Source organism: Podarcis gaigeae (assembly GCF_964106915.1).
Source record: "Podarcis gaigeae genome assembly, chromosome: 1".
In the NCBI taxonomy this organism is placed as follows: domain Eukaryota; kingdom Metazoa; phylum Chordata; class Lepidosauria; order Squamata; family Lacertidae; genus Podarcis; species Podarcis gaigeae.
Window position 1 is genome coordinate 116,492,321 of NC_139678.1, and position 10,706 is coordinate 116,503,026.

Here is a 10,706-nt window from a genome sequence, read left to right on the forward strand (position 1 = left end):
AAGGGTCACGTTTCTGAACTGTGGATTCCCGCTGAGTTTATGCTTATAGCCACGGCCACTGTAGCACAAAGCAAGGTGGAATACCTCCTCCATAAAGATTACGCTTGCATTTCATGCCGTTAGAGATGTCATTGTGTTATTATTTCCAAGGCATCTCTAACCGCTTACCATCTCTACGCTTTCTGTTCTGATTCTCACTGGATGGAAATCATTTGGTTTTGGTGAACAGCGGGGGGCTGTGGTCTGTCTTGTTGTTTGTTTGTTTTTTAATACATAGAAATATATAGATTGATATTTTTAAAAAGCAGATAACACAACCTACTTCATAATAGCTTCATCTTTAAGTTCATGCAAGTTTGGGGGAGTTGTAAGTGTCGATGGAGTAGCTCTACGATTCACTGAGTGATACAAGAAGTGAAATAATACAGGAGTGAAGGAGACATAGACCTTTGCCCATTACATCAAGAAAATGAAAAAGTTAGAAAGGGGAGGGGAGAAAGAGAGATTCCGATGTGATACATTTCAAGTCCTTTCTCCAAAAGGAGGGGGTAACCAGCCTATTAGTATAGGTGCCAAGAATCTTGCTTTTGTGACATTCCACCAAACACACCTACATTCCCTGGACCACAAGAAGATCAATCCTGTTTGAAAACCACCCATTACCTAAGACATCTAATTTATATTAGAAGCTCACAAAAAGGCACTGCCTGGCCTCCCAACCTCCCCTTACGACGATAAAGAGGCTGTTTTACACCATGTGTGACACTTAATCAAAACCGATATGCTTTAACAAACCCTTAACCTCTCGCACACAGGAGTCGCCCGGGGCCAAGGGACAAGACACAGACCCAGCTCAGGGTGGCAGATCCTTTGATTAAGATGATAAAGATTTCCCGGTTTGTTTTCCCCCCCTTTATCAGAAGTGCACAAATTCTAGATATGCCCCTTTTTGATTTGTCAGCATTAAATCCCACTAAGAGGTTCAAGCTAGAGGGAGACCACGGACTAGTTCTGTCTTCAACTGGGTATTAGGAGATAATTTTCAAGAACCCTTGACTGTAATGCTCTTCGTATCTTTTGATCTTTTTGGAAAGCAAGTTTTCCCAGAGAATCTGGATTTTAAACTGGTTACAGGCTTTGCTTGCATCTGGGTTATTTCTGAAAGGGGGAGTGTATAAATACACTTATTCCATCAGTTCCAGATCAGACCTTCCACCCCCTTTCCTTGGTCCTTTCTCTCTTTTTTTCAAAGAGGGAGATCGTCAAGTTAGTTCATTCTCCCTCCCTCAGATTTCTAGTGCATGGAGGTTTTACTTCCCCAGCATCTACTGTACTTTCGCCATAATCTATGGCAGGCTCTGCTGTCTGTACTGGAATGCTTGCTCAGGCCCCTGTTTTAAGTTTCCAGGTACTATTCTAATGGGATTATACTAAAAAATGATCCCTGAAAAGATAGATTACCTTCCGACAGATAGCTGACTCTTTGGTGATTTATAAGGTGTTTATTTGTACTGGATGTTGCAAGGATCTGTGCAAAAGTGCTTTCAGAGATTGCAAAGATCTGTGCAAAAGTGCTTTCAGAGATAGATCATACAGAATTGTCATGGTGATCTCCTGATTTGATTATAACTTTATCCTTATTTTTATTGCTTTGCTTGCTTGTTTTTCTCATCCCGTTGTGCTTTTTTTAATTGCTTACTCTTTTTTAAAACCCTTCTGGCACCTATTCACTATGTTTTTATACACATAGTACAGTATATAAATAACATTTATATTTGCAAATTTGATTTATTGCATACCTTTGTGCCTCTATGGATTTCTGCAAAGGTCTTTGGTTTTTAAGCGATAAAAGTTGGACCAGACCTGAATATTTACGAAGTAGGGCTTGCAACAAAACATTGGCAGGTGATGTCTTATTGCTCAAGGTTCCTGCCAGCCAGCTAAGCCCTCCATTGTATTCCCCCTGCCAGTTTTCCTGCCACAAGATGGTCAGTATTCTGTACCACTGAGCATGCTCAGTCTTTGTTAGGCTATTGTAGGTGTGTGGATTGGCCCGTTAGGTTTTCTTCCTTACTACTTTATTTACTTCTACAGAGGTTGGGGTAGGGCTGGGCGATATCCGGCTTTCAACATCGTTATGTATCACCAGCTAAACATCGTGATATACCAATATATCACATTGTCTGAAATCAGGGTGGAGCTACGTAGAGGCATTGGCTGACTTCACAGGTTTTCCAGCAACAGAAAAACCAGTGCCTGCTCTTGTGATTTGCTGCTTCCTACAGGAGGCAGAGGGACACGGGTGGCACTGTGGGTTAAATCACAGAACCTAGGGCTTGCTGATCAGAAGGTTGGCAGTTCGAATCCCCGTGATGGGGTGAGCTCCTGTTGTTCGGTTCCTGCTCCTGCCAACCTAGCAGTTTGAAAGCACGTCAAAGTGCAAGTAGATAAATAGGTACCGCTCCGGCGGGAAGGTAAATGGTGTTTCCGTGTGCTGCTCTGGTTCTCCAGAAGCAGCTTAGTCATGCTGGCCACATGACCCGGAAGCTGTACGCCGGCTCCCTCGGCCAATAAAGTGAGATGAGCGTGCAACCCCAGAGTCATTTGCGACTGGACCTAATGGTCAGGGGTCCCTTTACCCTTTACAGGAGGCAGAGGAGAGCAGATCTGGCAGAGTTAGCAAGGCCTATAGGAATCGAGAGAAGCATTGGCTGGCTTCACGGTTTTTCCTACATTGTGATTTTTTGCATAGCATGCGTGCACATATCATGATTCACAATATACTGCCAGGTCAAAAATTATGAAACCAACTTCAAACAGGTTTTGAATGATATATCAGTATATTGCCCAGCCCTGCAGTTTGCATAGTCATCAGCGCTGCTGTCACAGGAATGGTTACTAGGCATTGCTTACTAGAAGCAGCTGCCTAAGCAGCTTATGCAGAAGTTTATATCTCTTCTGCATAAATCACAACTCTCACTTTTTAAAGGTGTCTGTTCATTGCACTTTGGTCAGAATGCCCTTGTAAAGAGCATGATGTGCTGACAGAATTGCTGAATTAGGTGGCATCCAGCTGCTGGGAGGAAATGCCTAATACATAAAAAGGCATTCACATGCAACACACAGCAAACATCAGTTCCCATCGCGCACTCTGCTGCGGCGTCCGGCACACAGCCTGCATGCCATTGCTGTCTTTTCTGGGTTCTGCAGTTGCTTCTGTGAGGCCGCAGTGCTTGCAAATTGGTAGCCTATCCTCACCAAACCTCTGGCGAGGAAGGGATGGGACTTTAGGAAATGTACTGTATTTTTTGCTCTATAAGACGCACCAGACCACAAGTTTTTGGAGGAGGAAAACAAGAAAAAAAATATTCTGAATCTCAGAAGCCAGAACAGCAAGAGGGATCACTGTGCAGTGAAAGCAGCAATCCCTCTTGCTGTTCTGGCTTCTGGGATAGCTGCGCAGTCTGCATTCGCTCCATAAGACGCACACACATTTCCCCTTTTTAGGAGGGAAAAAGTGAGTCTTATAGAGCGAAAAATATGGTAAATTGAAGATTCAGCCACTCATTATTGAGGGGAAGTGTGTGGAACAGGTCTCAGTGTCTCGATTTCTGGGAATGGAGTTGAGAGATGACCTAACCTGGGGAGAAAACAGCAAAGACCTGATGAAGAGAGCACAGCAGAGGTTATATTTTCTGAGAATCCTCCAGAAAAAAATAATCTCTCAAAGGACCTGTTGATGGCATTTTAACATTGTACTGTTGATAGTGTATTAACTTAAGGCCTGTATGTGTGGTTTGGGAGCTGCACGGTCAGGGAAAAAACAATGCTGTCCAGGGTTGTAAAGACTGCGGAGAGAATAATTGGGTGCACTCTTCCCACCTTGGATCAAATCTATGCTTCCAGGTGCCATAAGAAAGCTGCAGAGATAGTGCAGGATAGTGCGTACCCCGGAAATGATTTCTTTCCGCTTCTGCCTTCTGGAAGAAGGTACAGGGTTATAAAGACTAGGAGTAGCTGCCTAAGAAACAGTTTTTATCCAAATGTGATTTTGGTTTTAAACTCAGTGTAAGGTAGTCTCTATGGGACATGGGTGGCGCTGTGGGTTAAACCACAGAGCATAGGACTTGCCAATCAGAAGGTCAGCAGTTTGACCGTTGCTCGGTCCCTGCTCCTGCCAACCTAGCAGTTCGAAAGCATGTCAAAATGCAAGTAGATAAATAGGTACCGCTTCGGCGGGAAGTTAAACAGCGTTTCTGTGTGCTGCTCTGGTTCGCCAGAAGCGGCTTAGTCATGCTGGCCACATGACCCGGAAGCTGTACGCCGGCTCCCTTGGCCAATAAAGCGAGATGAGCGCCGCAACCCCAGAGTCGGCCATGACTGGACCTAATGGTCAGGGGTCCCTTTAGCTTTAAGGTAGTCCCTATGGGAGTATATTGTATTTAATTATGGGGTATCAGAAACAATCGTTGAGACGGCTAGAGCGCCGGTGGCGGAGAACTCATTCTGAATCAGACTGGACACGGGTTAGAGCTCAACGTCGAGCCTACCAAGTGGCAATGGCGACGGCGAAGAGGGCCTTCTTCGCTGCCTCCATTGCATCTGCAAAAAACAGCAGCAGGAGACTTTTTCAGGTGGTTCGCAATCTATCGGAACCACCTGTTCCACCAGGGCCTGGTAGGGACCCCAAGATCTCCTGCAATGCTTTTGCAAAGTTTTTTGCAGATAAAATCGCTCAGATTCAGAAGGAGGTAGACTCCACCGTGGGAGCAGGGCCAGGGCGGGAGAGTGCTAGAGTTCTGTCTGGTCCTGTTACATGGGATCAATTCCAATCTGTTACCTCCGAGGATGTGGACAGACTGCTTGGACGAGTGAAACCCACCACCTGTCTACTTGATCCTTGCCCATCCTGGCTGATAAAAGCGAGCCGGGAAGGGCTGGGCGATGGGCTCTGCGGGGTGGTGAATGCTTCCCTCTGTGAGGGAGCCTTCCCAGACCCGCTGAAAGAGGCGGTCATCAAACCGCTTCTTAAAAAAACATCTTTAGACCCAGCCAATTTGGCCAACTATCGCCCAGTCTCAAATCTGCCATTCTTGGGCAAGGTGATTGAGCGGGTGGTTGCTGAACAACTCCAGGCACGCCTGGAGGAAACGGACCATTTGGATCCCTTCCAATCGGGATTCAGGCCTCACCATGGGACTGAAACTGCCTTGGTCGCGCTGGTTGATGATCTCCGGCGGGCTAGGGACAAAGGTGAGAGCTGTTTCCTAGTTCTGCTGGATCTCTCAGCGGCCTTTGACACCATCGACCATAACATCCTTCTGGACCGTCTAGAGGGGCTGAGAGCTGGGGGCACTGTCATACAGTGGTTCCGCTCCTTCCTCCTGGGCCGTGTCCAGAAAGTGGTGGTGGGGGGTGAGTGTTCAGACCCCTGGGCTCTCACTTGTGGAGTGCCTCAGGGTTCTGTCCTCTCTCCCATGCTTTTTAATATCAATATGAAGCCGCTGGGAGAGATCATCAGGGGGTTTGGACTGGGTGTTCATCAGTATGCAGATGACACCCAGCTCTACCTCTCCTTTAAATCAGAACCAGTGAAAGCGGTGAAGGTCCTGTGTGAGTGCCTGGAGGCGGTTGGAGGTTGGATGGCGGCTAACAGATTGAGGTTGAATCCTGACAAGACAGAAGTACTGTTTTGGGGGGACAGGAGGTGGGCTGGTGTGGAGGATTCCCTGGTCCTGAATGGGGTAACTGTGCCCCTGAAGGACCAGGTGCGCAGCCTGGGAGTCATTTTGGACTCACAGCTGTCCATGGAGGCGCAGGTTAACTCTGTGTCCAGGGCAGTTGTCTACCAGCTCCACCTGGTACGCAGGCTAAGACCCTACCTCCCCGCGGACTGTCTCGCCAGAGTGGTGCATGCTCTAGTTATCTCACGCTTGGACTACTGCAACGCGCTCTACGTGGGGCTACCTTTGAAGGTGACCCGGAAACTGCAATTAATCCAGAATGCGGCAGCTAGACTGGTGACTGGGAGTGGCCGCCGGGACCACATAACACGGGTTCTGAGAGATCTGCATTGGCTCCCAGTACGTTTCCGAGCACGATTCAAGGTGTTGGTGCTGACCTTTAAAGCCCTAAACGGCCTCGGTCCTGTATACCTGAAGGAGCGTCTCCACCCCCATCGTTCAGCCCGGACACTGAGATCCAGCGCCGAGGGCCTTCTGGCGGTTCCCTCATTGCCAGAAGCCAAGTTACAGGGAACCAGACATAGGGCCTTCTCGGTAGTGGCACCCGCCCTGTGGAACGCCCTCCCATCAGATGTCAAAGAGATAAAGAATTACCTGACATTCAGAAGACATCTTAAGGCAGCCCTGTTCAGGGATGTTTTTAATATGTAATGCTGTACTGTTTTTTACACTGATTGGGAGCCGCCCAGAGTGGCTGGGGAAACTCAGCCAGATGGGCGGGGTATAAATAATAAATTATTATTATTATTATTATTATTATTATTATTATTATTATTATTATTATTATAGGGGGTTAACCAGGCTGGGATAGCTGGGATAGCAGGCTTGTTGGTTTTTGAATGTCTGATGTAGACCTTTTCAATTTTGTTGTTCTGTATGGGACAATGACAATAAAGATTATCGTATCGTAACAAGATCAGGAAGCAAGCAGTGATGTGTGGTGAATTTTTTCATAGGGAGCAGTTGAGGCCAGAGGTGCCAGCTTGCGAGGGTGATGGGGGGGGGTTGACCTCATGCGTGTCAGCATCGCACCTCTCTCCCTAAGCTGGGCAGAAGCTTCCTGGGCTTTGGGAAGGAGGCACAGGCCTCTGAAAGGATGCTGGAGATCTGCTGCCTCCTCCCCAAAGTCAGGCAGGCTTTGGGAAGGTGGTGGGAGGACTCTTGTAGCCTTTGGAGCATCGTGCCTCCCTCCCTGAGCTGGGCAGAAGCTTTATTGGGAGGGAGGTGCCACGGGAACATTTAGGGGACTCGCCTAGTCCCCATAGTCAACTGACTGCACGCCACTGATAGCAAGTGATAGAGAAGACCTCTGCCAGAGACTCTGGAGATCCACTCTCGGCCACTGAGATGGGCCAATGATCTGGCCATACTATAAGGTGGCTTCGTATGTTCATAAACACTAACCACACCAGGAATCCCTAATGCAGGTTCATCAATGCCCCTTAACAAGTACAGGTGTACCTTGGAAGTCAAATGGAATCCGTTCCAGAAGTCTGTTCGACTTCCAAAACATTCAGAAAACAAGGCGCGGCTTCCGATTGGCTGCAGGAAGCTCCTGCAGCCAATCGGAAGCCCCGTTGGATGTTCGGGTTCCAAAGAATGTTCGCAAACCAGGACAGTCACTTCCGGGTTTGCGGCGTTCGGGAGCCAAAACGTCCGAGTACTAAGGCGTTCTGGATCCAAGGTATGACTGTACAGCTGCAGGACTAGCAGTGCCATTTGTTCTGACGAGACCAGTTTGTTTCAGCCAGTTTATTGAACTTTCGATTTATCATAAAGCAGAATTGCCGGGGGAAGCAGCCTTCGTATTTGAATATGGAACATTTGTAGGACAAGATAATTGGCGCCAGGGTCCACTTTCTTGACAGTAATTCTTGACATGAGGCTGGAGACTACTGGCTTTCCGCTCCATTGAAGGCCATTTAAGAGAAACCATTTTTAACTTACAAAGATGCACACAGTCTCTCAAATACAGAGTCTGCTTTACAGCAACTAAAAGAGAGGCTGTCAAGAAGCAAGACCGGGGAGGAAGGGGGGGGGGGAATCATACTATTACATGGCAGGGATTTGAAAAGTAAGGCTGTCATCTGCCTTCTATCCATTACAGCAGAATATAGACAAAAGGCATCCATTACGTTATATGGCATTACCGCTTCGTGTTGACATTTCCTATGTTCGAGTGTCGGCAAATGTTAATAGCAAAAACTCAATTAAATATTAGGCTCCAAAGCAAACTCAGTTTTGTAATGGCCTGGTGATCTGGGGCGGGGGTGCTTCTTGTTGTATGTTGTATGATGTGTCTATTAAAAAATCAGAAGAATATACCTTGGCTGCCTTTTAAAAATAATAATAATAATAATAAGAGGAGTAAATGACTACTTATTTTGCAGCTCCAATTAGGTGGTCGTGTAAAATTGCTGACAGTTTCTCAAAGTGATCAAGGTATCAAATGTCCCAGCTTGCTGTAAAGTAAGAGAAGGGAAATGGCAAAATGCAATCTATTGCAACAATGTCTTACGATACGATACGATAATCTTTATTGTCATTGTCCCATACAGAACACCGAAATTGAAAATCTACATCAGACATTCAGAAACCAACAAGCCTACTATCCCAGCTATCCAAGCCTAGTTAGCCCCCTAAAAACTGTGATACCCCATAATTAAATACAATATACTCCCATAGAGACTACCTTACACTGCGTTTAAAACCAAAATCGCATTTGAATAGAAACTGTTTCTCAGACGACTAGTCCCAGTCTTTATAACCCTGTACCTTCTCTTTTGTTTTCTTTAAGTTAAGGAGTAAGTTGTTTTTCCTGCACCACTCCCCCAACTGCTCAACTTACTTCCTATAGGCCGCCTCCCCCTCTCCAGCCGTGATTAAACCAACCACTGTTGTATCACCGTTGTATTCTTTCAAGCACAACCCAAATTAATTGCTATGGAAGTTTATAATTCCCTGTACCTGGGTAGCAGGAACTCCCCCACCCCCGACCACCTTTTTAATGTCCCTGAGTGGTGATTGTTTTTTAAACATATTTTTATTTTCCCATATGTGGTCATTGTATGTAGAAATGGCTAGTTTTAGGCTTAAAGATGGACATTTCTATCAATTTATCTGAGTTTACAAAAATAAAAAACATAATAAAACAAAGTGAAAATAAATACGTAATATGATAAAAATGAAACAAAATTTTAACTAGGCAGCCCATTCCTAAGCAAGTACCCATCATCTCTTAAATGGGTTTCCTCCCTCACAATTTGAACCCTGGACAGGTCAGGTTTATCAAGTTAACCTCACAATCCCCAAACAAATTGACATACAAGATTTCCTTCCTTACTGTGTGAAGAAGCCACAGTGAGTCGTTATTTCTTTTTGTGACTATAAGGAGGAGAGTGGAAGCTTTAGGCTCAAAAATTTGCATCCAAACTGAGGGAAACGTAGTTAGTTTAAACTGTAGCTGGTGAAAAAGCCAGAATCAGAAACTTGTTATTTGATCCTAGTTAGAACTAACTCGTGTTTAAACAAACCACACTTTCCCGAGTTTGGATATAATGAGGAACTTTTTTAAAGACCTATTGTCTCCCACGTTGTCTGCTTGTATATGGTTAAGATAATCAACAGAGGTTATTTGGGGGTGCTCTCTCCATCTATGGTGGGTGGCTACTGGGGAAAGGGCTTTCTTGGTGGTGGCACCCCAGTCATGGAATACTCTCCTCAGGACCCACTTTGATGTAATTTCAGTGTTAGTTTAAGACCTTGTTTCTTTTCCCAGGGTTCTAAACACAAGTTATTTACCTTTGCTGATCACTTTTACGCTGTTTTTATATTTGTTCCGCTGATCGCTTTCAAAGATTGCACTTTCTAACTTTTGCTGTTTTCAATAGTTTAGTTTTATATTTGCTTTGTGGTCATTTTGATTTCTTGTGAGATGCTCTGGGGATTATTTGTAGGGCAGAGTATATGCCCCTGTAAATAAACATTAAAGTGTGAGCTCTTGCTCAACTCCGTGTGATTATGAATTTGTATGAGAGGAGAGCAAGAATCATGCAAACCCAAGCTTGCTCACATAGCAGAAAACCATGGTTTCCTGTTACACTTGAACTGAGCCATGTTGCACTCCCAACCGTTCATGACAAAACTGGTGTTGTTACAAGTATGTGCCTGAACCCACATGCGTGTCTAGCACTTGTGTATTCACACACACACTACAAAAAAGGTTCGGGATCTTTTGCTAGAGTTACAACGTGAGTTCTTTTATGAATATGTGTTTACCCATATCTGTCGGGTACTGGGCAGAGGAGGCATGATGGAGACTGCCTCCCCAGCCTGACCCTTCCAGAGAAGAAGACAGTTAAGAATTACAATGGGTTTGAGGGAGGTGACAGCTCAGAGGCAGATGAGGGGGAGAGCTAGGAAATAATAGGAGAGGGGGAGGCGGCAGAGACGGAGCAACTAGCTGACACATTATCACTAGAAAGCATTCCAGACCCACCATCTCCCAGAACCTGGCGGGCCTTGAAAGTAGGAGAGCAAAGAGCTCGGAGACAGATGGTCCTAAGTGGCAACCGTAAGAGGGGGTAGTGCTGTTGAATATTGAATAAAAGCAGATGGTAAGGACTTTTCCTTGTCTCGTCTGTTCCTGGCAACCTGCCGTGGGGGTTGGTTTCTCTGCCGACATTATCCTATGCCCAAAAGAAGTTCCCACACAAAAGGCGTAAAGAAAGTTTGGCTGATTATAGGACATGAAAGTGACAGAACAGATAAATGCTGCTTTAGACAGCAACATTACAGTTCAAGCAGGCAGCAAAATCCTGCAACACATACAAGCCTTGAGCTAAAGAGTGAGAGCATCTATAACTATTCTCGTAAGCTGACAGAAGTGAGCGGGACAATTTTGCCACAGAACTCACACTAATAGAAAGTTTTAAAATGGTGGGTGGGAGAGAAGGAGGGTTA